This window comes from Rattus rattus, chromosome 1, assembly GCF_011064425.1.
Source record: "Rattus rattus isolate New Zealand chromosome 1, Rrattus_CSIRO_v1, whole genome shotgun sequence".
In the NCBI taxonomy this organism is placed as follows: Eukaryota; Metazoa; Chordata; class Mammalia; order Rodentia; family Muridae; genus Rattus; species Rattus rattus.
The window spans coordinates 20,176,245-20,188,711 of NC_046154.1; the positions used below are offsets into that span (position 1 = coordinate 20,176,245).

Below are 12,467 nucleotides of genomic sequence, written 5' to 3' on the forward strand. Positions count from 1 at the left end.
TGGGTCTCCAACAAGGTTTGACCCCTGCTGAGCCCTGCCCATGCATGTGGAAGCCTTTTGTTCCCAGTCTGGCCAGGTACTTCTCACCAGAGTCAAAGAATTAGGCTGGCCTTCCTGGTTATTTCCCTAATTTATTCAGGCCACTTAGGTCCTTTGTTACCGAAGTCTCAGCCAGGGTTCCCCACTGTGCTTGGCAGATACCTGCTAAGTGGTGTTCTTTGGATATATAGTTGGTCAATAAAGAAACCAGAGGCTCTTCCTCTTCTGGCTTGACACGAATAACCAGTGTGTGTGTGTGTGTTTCTTTCATCCCACAGGCTTTCGCCCGATTCGATTCTCGGTACCGTGTCGGTGCTGGCGCCGACAACAGACTACACAGCCAAATTTTCAGATATAGAAACTCATCTCTTCAAACAAAGGAGCGTGTGTGCACAGCATTGCGTACCCGGTGCAAGCCTGACTCTGTGCACTGAATGTACCCTAACCTTTTCGCAGGTGCACATTTATCATTATCACTATGCAAGATTTAAACATAATTTTCGGTTATGTTTGTTTGTTTTGAGACAAAGTCTCTCATTATATAGACCAGGCTAGCCTTGAACTCACAATCCATCTCTGCCTGCCAAGAGCTGAGATTAGACACAAAAGGCCGTGCCCAGTGTGTTCTACAGATTGTGAAGTCAGGGCAGTGCACTACCAGCATCACTGAAACTATACCTGAACTCTCGCAAGTTACGCCAAAACCCAACCAACATAGTATTTCAATGTTTTTTAAGTCCCCTAGTGTGTCCCAATGTCACAAGCCTCTGGACCCTTTCGATTATATAATTTTGCTCTCATGCACGATTTCCAGCTAACTCCGATCTCAAGAGATTACGTCCTCAACTCGACACCGGGCCTCCATGGCTAGGCTTCCACGTTTGCTAACCTTAAAAAGAACTGAAAGGCACTGTTGGCCTGCTCCAACCAGAACCACGTTCTCTCCTTTCCCTCAGGACAAGCAGTTTAAAGGCACAGTATCCTGAAGCAGGTACTTCAACATGAAAGGAGCAGGCTATGTCAGGGCACATGTGAGGTATCTGCTTCGTCTCAGACAGGAGTCTGCTTCTAAGTGCTGCTGGTTGGTTTTGGCTTTTTCATTTTCAGCAGAGGTTAAAACTATTTCTCTCTTCCAGTCTCTCCACCGCTCTTCCCTGGCTGTGAGAGAGAGCATCCCGTGTCTCAGTCAGGTCTCAGTAGAGGGAGGTGACCCCCTTTCTGCTGCTTCTTCTTCTTCCATGGAACTTACCCAGCACATAACGGACAGGAGGAGCCCAGGCAGCAAAGAGGTAACTCCTGTCTGTTAATCCTAGCACTTGGGAGACAGACAGACAGATCTCAGCAAGTTCAAGGTCAGCCTAGTCTACCTAACAAGTTCAAGGCTATCCAAGGCTACTTAGTGATTCCCTTCTTTAAAAACAAACAAACAAACAAGAGGAAAGACTCATGTCCACCAAATCCCGTCTGGGATTACACACCTTGGACAAGAACACAATTAGCACTCCAGATAAATAAAAGCACGGCCAACTTCCAGACATACTGTAATGATTTCTTCTTCCATAAACCAGAACTGATCAGAATCATACATTTCAATACTATGCCTCTTTCACATGTGTGTGCATGTATATTCGTGTAGAACTTCATGGGAGACAGACACAGACCCCTCTGAAATGGAGTTTGAGGGAGTTTAAATATTTCACATGGGCTCTTCATTCTATCTATCTATCTATCTATGTATCTATCTATCCATCCATCCATCCATCCACCCATCTATTTTTAAGTTATTAAAGCAATGGTTATTTAAAGGAATGTGGTGGTGAACACCTTTAAACCCAGCAATCTGGGAGGGAGAGGCAGGAACATCTCTGTGAGCTTGAGGCCACAGTGGTTTACACAGCAAATCACTCCAGGATAGCCAGAACTAGAGAGACCTGGGTCAAAAAAGAAAGTAAACAAAGAAATAAGAATGGGGGAGCTGGGTTGGGGATTTAGCTCAGTGGTGAGGCGCTTGCCTAGGAAGCAAGGCCCTGGAGTTGGTCCCAAACCTGGGGGGATCTAAAAAAAAAGAATGGGGAGCTGGGAAAATGGTTTAAGGTTGAGAACACCTGCTACTCTTTTAATTCCAGAGGGACCCAAATTCTGCTCCTAGCATTCATGTTATGCAAGCTCACAACAACCTTTAACTCCAGTTTTAGGAATCTATTGCCCTCTTCTGGCCTCTGCAAATACAGCCATACACATGGCTTAGACACACAGACCCATGCATACACATACTTTTTTTTAAAATTCTTTTTAAAAGAATAAAAATGTATGTCATGTGGTAATGGTACATGTCTTTAATTCCAGCACGCAGGAGGCAGAGGCAGGTGGATCTCTGGGAGTCTGAGGCCAAAATGATCTACAGAGTGAGTTCCAGGACAGCTACATAGAGTGTTACACAGAGACACCCTGTCTCAAAATAAAACAAATTGTACCACTGGTTTTATGGGTCTAAAAATTAACATACCCAGTGGATATTTAGAATCTGTAAAAACTAAAGAAATAAAATACCCTTCTACAGAAAGTTCTATAAGGAAATGGAACAATCACACAAACAGGTCACACCTCCATACATACTCAGCCTGGAGTGCTCAGGTCCTAACTCAAGGCCAGACACTAAGCAAGGACTCCACCATGAACTGTGACCTAGAGTCACAGGCAGCAGAATGGACAGAACCTTAATCCTGCTCACACCTTGGCTGGCAGAGTCCCAATAGCAAGGTGTGCTCATAAAAGCGAGGACCCAGTTAGTTAAAGATGGTCTCCCCATCCACACCCCTACTGCTGATAATTCCCCCACATAACGGCCTTGCTTCTTTGCTTCCCCCTAAAACTAACTGCACTTCACTTACCACAGCACTCAGTCATGCAACTTGGAGGACCTGTCTGACTGCTGCTGCTCCACAGAGTGGCTTCTGAGCAGTGATTCTTGTGACACTTTATTAAAAGGCTCAAGCAGTGGAATATTCCACAGCTAAAAGAAACATACTATCAAAGCAAAGTGCCCGGGCACAGATTCCTTCTCCTCTTGAGAAACCTAAAAGCCATTCCTAACTGGCATTTACCAGCAGAGCACTCCTTTACATCTCCAAGTTAATCCTTCTTCTGATGAGGAAAAACCAAGCAAATACATATTAAATAATATTGTAATTAGGTCTCTGATTTAACATTTAATGAGAAAACCACATTAAATATTAATAAAGAATCTAAACTTTTATAAATGCCATTAATTAGCAGTTACAAAGACAGGCAGAGAAACAGATCTAGACTGCTAATCATGACTCTGAGTCCCAAGGTGCGGGGACATGAGTACTTGACAGTGACAGTAGGTCTGGGAGAGGTTTGGTGGAAGAGCATGCTCTGCCCTGCAATCCTGAGACCTGAGTCTGGATCCCCCATACCCAGTGCAGGCTGGCACACATCTGTACCCTCTGTAGTGCAGAGCTAGAACTTAGTATATGTGGCTTAAGCGGGCCTACAATCAAGGTAGCCTTCGTGTCTCAGCCTGGTGTCTTGGGTCTCTTTCACAACTCTGTCTCCTTCCTTCTTCCTCTCTCTCTCTCTCTCTCTCTCTCTCTCTCTCTCTCTCTCTCTCTCTCTCTCTCTCTCTCTCCCCCTCTCTTATTCATTCCATGTGCATGCATGCACAGGTTTGTGTGCTGAATTACCTGGACTAAACCTGTGTTTGAATTTGTACAAACCAATAGCTGCTGTAGGGTGGCTTTTCCTTGCTTTCTACTTTTTGTTTAGTTGATTTTTAAGATACGCTCTTGGGCTGTTGAGATGGCTCAGCCATTGGGAGCACTGACTGCTCTCCCAGAGGTCCTGAGTTCAATTCCCAGAAACCACATGGTGGCTCACAACCATCTGAAATGGGATCCGATGCCCTCTTCTGGTGTGTCTGACAGTTACAGTGAACGCCTATAAATAAAACAAATCTTAAAAAAAAATAAAACCATATCCTATCCATGTTGTTTAAAAAAAATGTTCTTTATGTGACATAGCTCTGGCTGTCCTGGAGCAGACCGCCTCTGCCTCCTGAGTACTAGGGTTAAAAACACGTGCTCTTGGGGTTGGGGATTTAGCTCAGTGGTAGAGCGCTTGCCTAGCAAGCGCAAGGCCCTGGGTTCGGTCCCCAGCTCCGAAAAATAGAAAAGAAAAGAAAAAACAAAAACAAAAAAAAAAAAAAAAAAAAAAAAAAAAACCAAACCACGTGCTCTGTTCTCAGTTTCTACCTTGTCTTTTGAGAAGGTCTCTCATTTGAGCCTGGGGCTCACTGTTTCGGCTGGACTAGCTGGCCAGGAAACTCTCAGAATGCACTTTTTTGTGCTACCAATGTTGGGGCTACAGATGTGTGCCAGCATGCAGTGGGTACTGGGGATCCGAACTCATGTCTCAGGATTGCAGGGCAGAACATGCTCTTCCACCAAACCTCTCCCAGACCTACTGTCACTGTCAACTGTTCATGTCCCTGCACCTTGGGACTCAGAGTCATTATTAGCAGTCTAGATCTGTTTCTCTGCCTGTTCAGTTTTGAGTCAGTGAAACCCTGAATCAAAAACAGAAACAAGAGGTCTGTGGCCACACCCGAATTCCTAATGCTCAGGAAGCTGAGGCAGGAGAATTATGAGTTCCACAGTAGCCTTGGCTACTTAGGGAGACTGGGTCTTCTTGGGATGAATGCCAACTGCCTGCCCTCACAGAAGAGTCTCCCGGTTGTCGCGTGTGTCTACACCTCCTCATGTGCACAGTCAGAATGTACATGGGACACTGCACATCAGCTTCATTTCAGGAAACTGCAAACCAACCACTGCTTCCACTGGTTTAAAAACAACGGATGGTTATTCTGTTGGGAGACTGCACAGTCAAGCCAACTTCTACCTGGCTGAATGCTCCAAAACCTGCCTGAACAAGTTTAGGTTCCTCAGCAATAGGACCGCCACGGGCCTGCCTGTCTACTTAATATGCAATGGCTAGGAAAAATTGTAAAAACAAGATTTTCTAAATTATATCCACTACAGAATACAAGAAGCAGGTCTTAAATGATGTATAAAGTGCAAAGTGCTTCCGATCTCTCAAACCCTGACAGCATGAAAGTCATTCTCTAATCAACAGAGGAGCTCTGCACATGGAATCTCTCCTAAGTAATCAACGGGAAAAGTCCCAGTCATTCTGAAGAGAGTCCCCCTGCCAGCAGTTGTTATCCAATCACTAAGTGACTGCACTCACATCACACACTAGCTTAACAGGCAGAAAAAGACAAAACTGTAGGCAACCGCAAGCTGACCTCACAGCTCCTGCTCCAGAAAGCTAGCAACGAACACACTACACACCACTCATGCCTCCCAGCTGCCACCTCTCTGTCCTGTACTGCATTGGTTCAGCTCCAAGTACTCGTCTGAATGTCCATGGTTCATCAATAAGACCGATCTCACATTTATCTTTGATAAATACCTCAAAGACAAGTTTGTATAAACCAAGTTAAAATAACTAAGTACAAAAGAACCTGGCATACATGAAGGCATCTGTCCTGCCTGTACACAGCTTCCATCTGAAATGACTCCTGAGTCACAACAACACAGAGTGTGGTTTTTAAAAGTTGGCCAGGGGGTTGGGGATTTAGCTCAGTGGTAGAGCGCTTGCCTAGCAAGCGCAAGGCCCTGGGTTCAGTCCCCAGCTCCAAAAAAAAGAAAAGGAAAAAAAAAAGTTGGCCAGGAATACTATTGCCTTTCAAGGAATTTAACCAACTCAATCCATGTTGCGTACGGGCACTTCATGCCAAGGCTGAAGGGGAAGACAGAGAAGTAGGCCAAAAGAACCTACAGAAAAATAATGACCAGATACAGAATCCTGATGCTGAGAAGGGAGACTAAAGACTAAAGGCATTCAGTCCCATAGCTCCCTCCTCACTGGCAAACAAACAAGAAAGATTATAAGTAATTCATTAAAAATCCCAGCACACCAGAGGCAGAGGCCAGCAGAGCTCAATGAGTTCCAGTCCAGCCTAGCCTACACTGCAAGCTCCTGGCCAGCTAGGGATAGATACGCAGTGAAGCCTTGTCCCAAAGTCAAATAAGTGTTATTTTTTTTTTCAGTTAAAGATTTGTTTATTCAAGTATCTGAAAACATCCTACAATGGAACTTAGTAGATGGCTGCTTGTATTGTACCATGGACCACGCACATGGTGTTTTCAGAAGACTTGAGATGCAGTGATGGTTTAAAACTGTACACCTGACGGAGAACCAAGGAAGACAATGATTCATCCGGATCCAGAGGCGCATCAGATTCAACAGCGGCTCCACTTGGCAAACAGCTGTTACATGATGGTATCCAAGGACAGATTGTTGACAATGGACAAACTCAGAAATGCTTCCCCAAAGGCGGATGGTTCTTTAAAAAGTTTCACAACCCTTGCAGGAAAACAATGATGCTCAACACGCTGATTCTAAGTCCAGGAGACGTGGGTCTTCTCGGTTCCACACAGCAGGAGTGCCCCAATAAGCATGTATCTGTGCTGTAATAAAAGGGTCCTTTGGACTGGACAGAAGAGACAGGAGTAAATGCCATCAGTCATGGTGGATGGCAGTGTAAAAGATGATCCAAATGACCATGAACAAGGCAAATGACGTCATAAACCCGTCTTTGGTGAGCTCCCATGTGCCACCGTACTCTTCCTCGTTGATCTGTAGGTAGTTGCTGAAGTAGACATACAGGACTCCTTGCATTGATCAGGCAGAATCCTGCTATTCCCAAGAAGCCTCGCAAGGGCAAAATGCCCCAAATGACACCCAAAACCACAGCGATGATCTGTCGGAACCAGTAGATCACATCTAAAAATTCATCCTTGTCATTCCAGCCCGCATCGCTCCGCAGCACCTTGCTCCACACGGACACCTTGAGGGCCCGGTTGGCTAGCTGCGGCTGAGGCGGCTCCTCTTTCCGTCGCCCGCTGCTCATCCTCCCATCGCGCTGCCCGAGCCGGGCGTGGGGTGCACGGGCCGAGCCAAAGGGAGCCAGGGTCTGGGATGGCGGGTCTCGGCGTGCGGGGCAGCAGCGAGAGTCTAGCATAAGTGTCGTTTTTAACTGGAGAAGAAACCAGCTAACAGGAAGGCTAAGGCAGAAGGACTGCTTTACCCAGTAGAGTAGACCTCTTGGGCAATGTAGCAAGAACCAGACTACCAAACACAGAGATACAACACAACACAGCACCCGTTCCTTCCTGTCACTGCAGCGGTTTTGGATTTGACTTTTGAGACAATGTCTCAATATGAAGCCTTGGCTGGCCTCAAACTCGGAAGATCCATGGGCCTCCGCTTTTGGAAAGAAAGACATGCGCCACCACACCAAGCAAGAACATCATGTTTAAGGGTGGCTTTTAATGCTTGAAGTTCCTTCTCCTTCCAGGAGAAACATGATCTACAATGCACAAGTGTTAAATGGATGACAGTAATTCTAGGTAGTAAAGGTCAGATAACTGACAAATAAATGCAACAACCAGCAGACACACGTCTCTGTGACAGACAAGCGTCTCAGTGGGGAGTCGCCTTGTAATCTGTCGTCCCATCGCTCTCAGGTTTTCATGGACTTGGCTTCAAAGTATGAGTATACACTATCAAAGTCTTATTCATGAGGAAGCCTAATAACATGTTTTCACACACAAAATCTAATGTTAGGATTACAAGCACATATGGGCAACCCACCTGTTCTTTGATTCATTAATTTCATTTTCAGAAAGATATTCTATAAAAATCATCTAAAATATAAATATTATAAAAATTTAGTTATTTTATAACAAAAAAATGAAAACCACCTAATGCTTTAATCCCAAAGTAATATTTGCTTATAGACAGTTGACTTGTGTCAACAAATCTTTCTCAGAATGACCCCCAATTAATAGGACCGGTAGGATTGCTCAAGTCAAACTCCCAAGAAATGACAGACTCTTTCTCTTGCTTAGCACATTAAAGACACCCTTTATTACAGTACACTATCAACATTTATTACTCTCACGCCCAAAGACAACACAATCATCTTGTGTCTGTACCACTGTGCTGTTCTGAACAGGTTAGTTCCCCATAAACTATAAACAAGTGTTTGAATGCTTGGCCTGGGAAGAGCAGCACTATTAGGAGGTGTAACCTTACTGGAGGAAGTGTGGCTCTGTTAGAAATATATCATGTGGAGGTGGAGCTTTGAGGTCACATATAAGCTCGAGCTCTGCCCAGTAAGGAATCCGTCTCCTCCTGGCTTCCTACAGATCCAGATGTAGAACTCTCCAGCTTCTCCAGCACCATGCCTGCACTCCGGCCTACACACTGCCATGATGATAACGGACTGAACCTTGGAACTATAAGCCAGCCCCACTTATATGCTTGCCTTTATGAGCCATGGCCAGATGTGGTGGCACACACACTCAATCCAAGCACTCAGGAGGCAGAGGTTAAGTGGATCTCTGTGAGTTTTGAGGGCAGCCTGGTCTACAGAGTTATTTCCATGACAGCCAAAGCTACTCAAAGAAGTCCTGACTCAAAACACTTGGTCATGGCATCTCTTCACAGCAGTGGAAACCTGGCCGAGACACCAACTGACAAATGTCTTCACAGACCCTCCTGCGTCTCGCTCACCACTATCCTATATTACATTTGCCATACTGTAGCTACAGCGACAACTTAAAAGGCAATCAGTTCTGTTTCTCTTTGCCCTCCTTTTTTTATATTCCAATATACCAGGATTCATTTCCAAAACCTCTACGTGCCCTATAATTCCCCATGTAATCTCTTGTCCTACACCCCATAATTCCCCATGGAATCTGAAGTTGCAAGTCCAACATCTCCCCATGCCAGAATCCATGCATTTGGAAGCCTCTGCTAACCCCATGACCATCTCATCGGTTCTATACTGCAAGTTCTTCAACCACCGCTGCTCTTTTTCTAGAAATCATCTGCTTTTTTTTTTGCTTGGCAATATGGAGCCTGAACCCAGACTAGTGAGCATGCCAGGCAAGTGTCCACCAAGTACAGCTAGCCTGAAACTAGAGTCTGTCCTGCCTGAGCCTCCGAGTGCTGGCCACACAGAGTGCAGTCATTCCAGGCTTTCTAATCCCTAAAATGCCTTTTCAAAGAGAATCTCTACTCATTTGTCTTACTGTTTCTACCAAAGCACTGAATGCAAACACCTAAACTGTGTTGAGTCTTTATTCTCTTAGGGACAAGACACCCAAACTCTCTTCAGTTGCATGGCACTGCCTAGCACTTCTGAGACCCTGGGCTCAATCTCTAGTGCTGTCCAAAAACTAAACTGATCAGAACTCAACCTATTAAGAATCTTAATATTTTTAAGTTATAATCATTTATTGACTCATTTCTCTGATTTGACTCTAAGTTTCATTATAACACAAAGATAAATGGCAGGTAGAATGAGATTGTTAATAGATAGCTTATTACTAAGTCTCTAACTCGCACAGGCTCACTGGAGCAGGTATCATTTTCGCAAGTGCATCTTCTAACTGAAAAGTGAAACTTCGCTTACAAATGCCTCATTCAACACAACTGAACTCTCTTGTAGTCACTTCCCAATATCAATGCGTATTTTATACATAACCAAGGAGGGAAAGGGAAAAACACTCAGTTAAGAAGGACAAACTCATTTCTTTTTTTCTTTTTGTTGAGACTGGGTTTCTCTATGTAGCTCTGGGGGACCCAGAACTCACTCTGTAAACAAGGCTGGCCTCCGCCTCCTAAGTGCTAGGATTACAGGGGTATTCTACTGCTCCTGGATACGCTTGGTATTTTTTTCAATAAAGAAATATTCAATAAAAATTTAAAATCTGAGGGTTGGAGAGAGGCTCAGTGGTTAACAACACTCCCTGGCTGCTCTCCAGAGGACCCAGGTTGGATTCCCAGCACCAACACCAGAGTGTACGACTATCTGTATCTCCAGTCCCAGGAAGATCTGGTGCCCTCTTCTGACCTCCAAGGGAACTGCACACACAAGTTGCATAGTTATACATGCAGGCAACATGTATACACATACAATAAATTAACATTACAAAATAGCTGGGCAGTAGTGGCACACAGGAGACAGAAGCAAATGGATCATAAATCAGTGAGGTCAAGGCCAACCTGGTCTATGGCCTACAGAGTGAGTTTTAGGACAGCTAAGGCTATACAGAGAAACCTTCCTCCAAAACACCAAATAGGAAAAAAAGTAATTTAAGATCAATGTTTAAAAAAAAAACTGGCTTCATGGTAGAGTGCCTGAACACCTAGTATGCACATGCGCTGTGTCCCCAAAGTTTAATACACATAGGAAAGGGCAGCATAGAAGAACATTGGACCATAACACAATGCTTACCTCAGTTTTCCTCCTTAGACTTCAATGGTGAGTAAAGGTCACCTGGTCATATAATATGTGCCTAATTTCACTGGAATTTCATTGCACCTTCTACCTAAAGCCCATGGCAATCCGATACCACCAGGAACCCCAAGCACTGTTTTCAAGTAGACACCTGCCAGGCACTGGGGATGCTTACCGTGCTATAGACTGCAGAGACCGTGGGAGGGAAGATCCGATCCTCCAGAGGCTGTTGCACCGGTCCTCGAGGAATTCTGGAAGGCGAGTTAAGGAGAAGAAAACTCAAACGAAAGTGCTCAGCTGTGGGAGAATGTCCTGCCAATGACCCACACTTTGTACCCAACCTTTGGCACCAGATACTTACTCCTCCCAAGAAACTGGAACATCAACTATTTCAGATTTCCTAATGTGATCAGTTCAATTTCTCCCAAATTGGTTCCCATGATAAACACCCACTGTTAATGAAAACAAGGGCCGGAGCTCTCAAACCCATCTTGAGATTCGACCACCATTACAGAGCGCAAGCAACACAGGGAAGAAAGCAAGGTCGCCAGCACCCAAGCAAGCTCCGAAGGCTAAGCTGAAGAGACTGTTGACTGTGTTCCGGTTTGTTCCAAGCACACAAAGGGCAAACGGGACTGTTCCCTTGTTTTCTGTATGTTGTTGTTGTTGTTTCTATAAATCTTTCAATTGAGATAATTACTCTATAACAGCCCACCAGCTTCCCGTTTAAAAACCAGATGCTCTGGCCATCATTTAACATTTTTCAGAACACAAAGAAGACATTACATTAAAAGACAACTTCAAACTGGGAGACAGGAGCCATCCCAGCCAGTGTGGCTCTCTGAACGAGAACTGCTTCTCCAGTCTGACTTCTGTGAGAGTGACAAAGGCCACAGTACTGTCTCTAAATGAGGCTGTGACATGGCCAGGTTATATGCTTTCTACATTCACATTAAAAAAAAGAAAAAGAATCCAACAATCCTGTGACCCGATTCCAGCTGGTTAATTCCTTTTAAATTAGTGTATTATAAACCCCAAATGAAAAAAAAAATCCCCTCAACAAAAATCATACTTTTCGCATAATATTTCTTTCTGACTCATCGGTAGAGTTGGGAACACAAGCTATGAGCAGGCATGGTACTTGCAACTGTAAGCTCAGCATTTAGGAGGCAAAGGTCACCAGAACGGGTTTAGGCCAGTCAGGGTTACACAGTGACTACTTCAAAGAGCAAAAGCTAGAGAGATGGCCAAGGAATCAAGAACACTCACTGTCTGGATCCAGTTACCCACATCCCTCAACCATCCCTACTGTGGCTCCAAGGAGCTAACTCCTTCCTCTGACCTCCACAGGCAAAAGGAATGGACCCGGTTTGCATACATACATCCATTCAAACATATACATACATGTATGCATACATACATACAAGCAGAACACTCATATATATGAAGTGAATAAATCTTAAAGTAACAACTAGAATGAAGGGGAAAGAAGTGCCTTTGTTTTTCTGTGCTGTTTTGTGCTTGTTTTTTAAAGAGCAACTCTAAGTTGCCAAAGGCTGAATCATTAGGAGATTCCTTATATCCAGGCAGCCAGCTCAGAAGACTGAAAACAAAACAAACACACCCTGTGTTTTAGTCATTAAAAAGTCTAAAGAGACTACAGCGGTCTCTAGACAGTTTCGGCAACCTCATACAGCAGCTAACTACACCGTCCACAGCCCCCACACAGAGCACTGTCAATGCTGCACTGTGGAGGAGCTCAACCATCATAAAGGAACCACTTCAGCCAAACCACACCCAACATGCATGCTACTCAATCCACACGACAGCCCACACCCACTGTGTGTGCACACACTATACATACACACAGACTACACACAAGCCATATGCACTTCAAATGCACTGCATGCACACACAATTTAGACCTATCTACCCATACACAATCCATACATACATAGGGCGTATATGCTTTCCACACATTATACTATACATACACACTATACACACCACACATTATACATACACATTTTAC

At 44.5% G+C, this 12,467-nt stretch overlaps 1 protein-coding gene and 1 pseudogene across 15 annotated transcripts in view; both read right to left on the bottom strand.

Moving 5' to 3' along the window:
- The window catches only part of Eif4g3 (eukaryotic translation initiation factor 4 gamma 3), a 218,424-nt gene that overhangs the window by 158,871 nt on the left and 47,086 nt on the right, over positions 1–12,467 (bottom strand). For all 15 annotated transcript variants that reach the window (XM_032895707.1, XM_032895774.1, XM_032895728.1 and 12 more), the window contains one exon: positions 10,611–10,686. The gene's annotated coding sequence lies outside the window, so the exon portion shown is untranslated. Of the gene's footprint in view, positions 1–10,610; positions 10,687–12,467 lie in introns of those variants that run through there.
- On the bottom strand, positions 6,171–7,036 carry LOC116894111 (annotated as a pseudogene).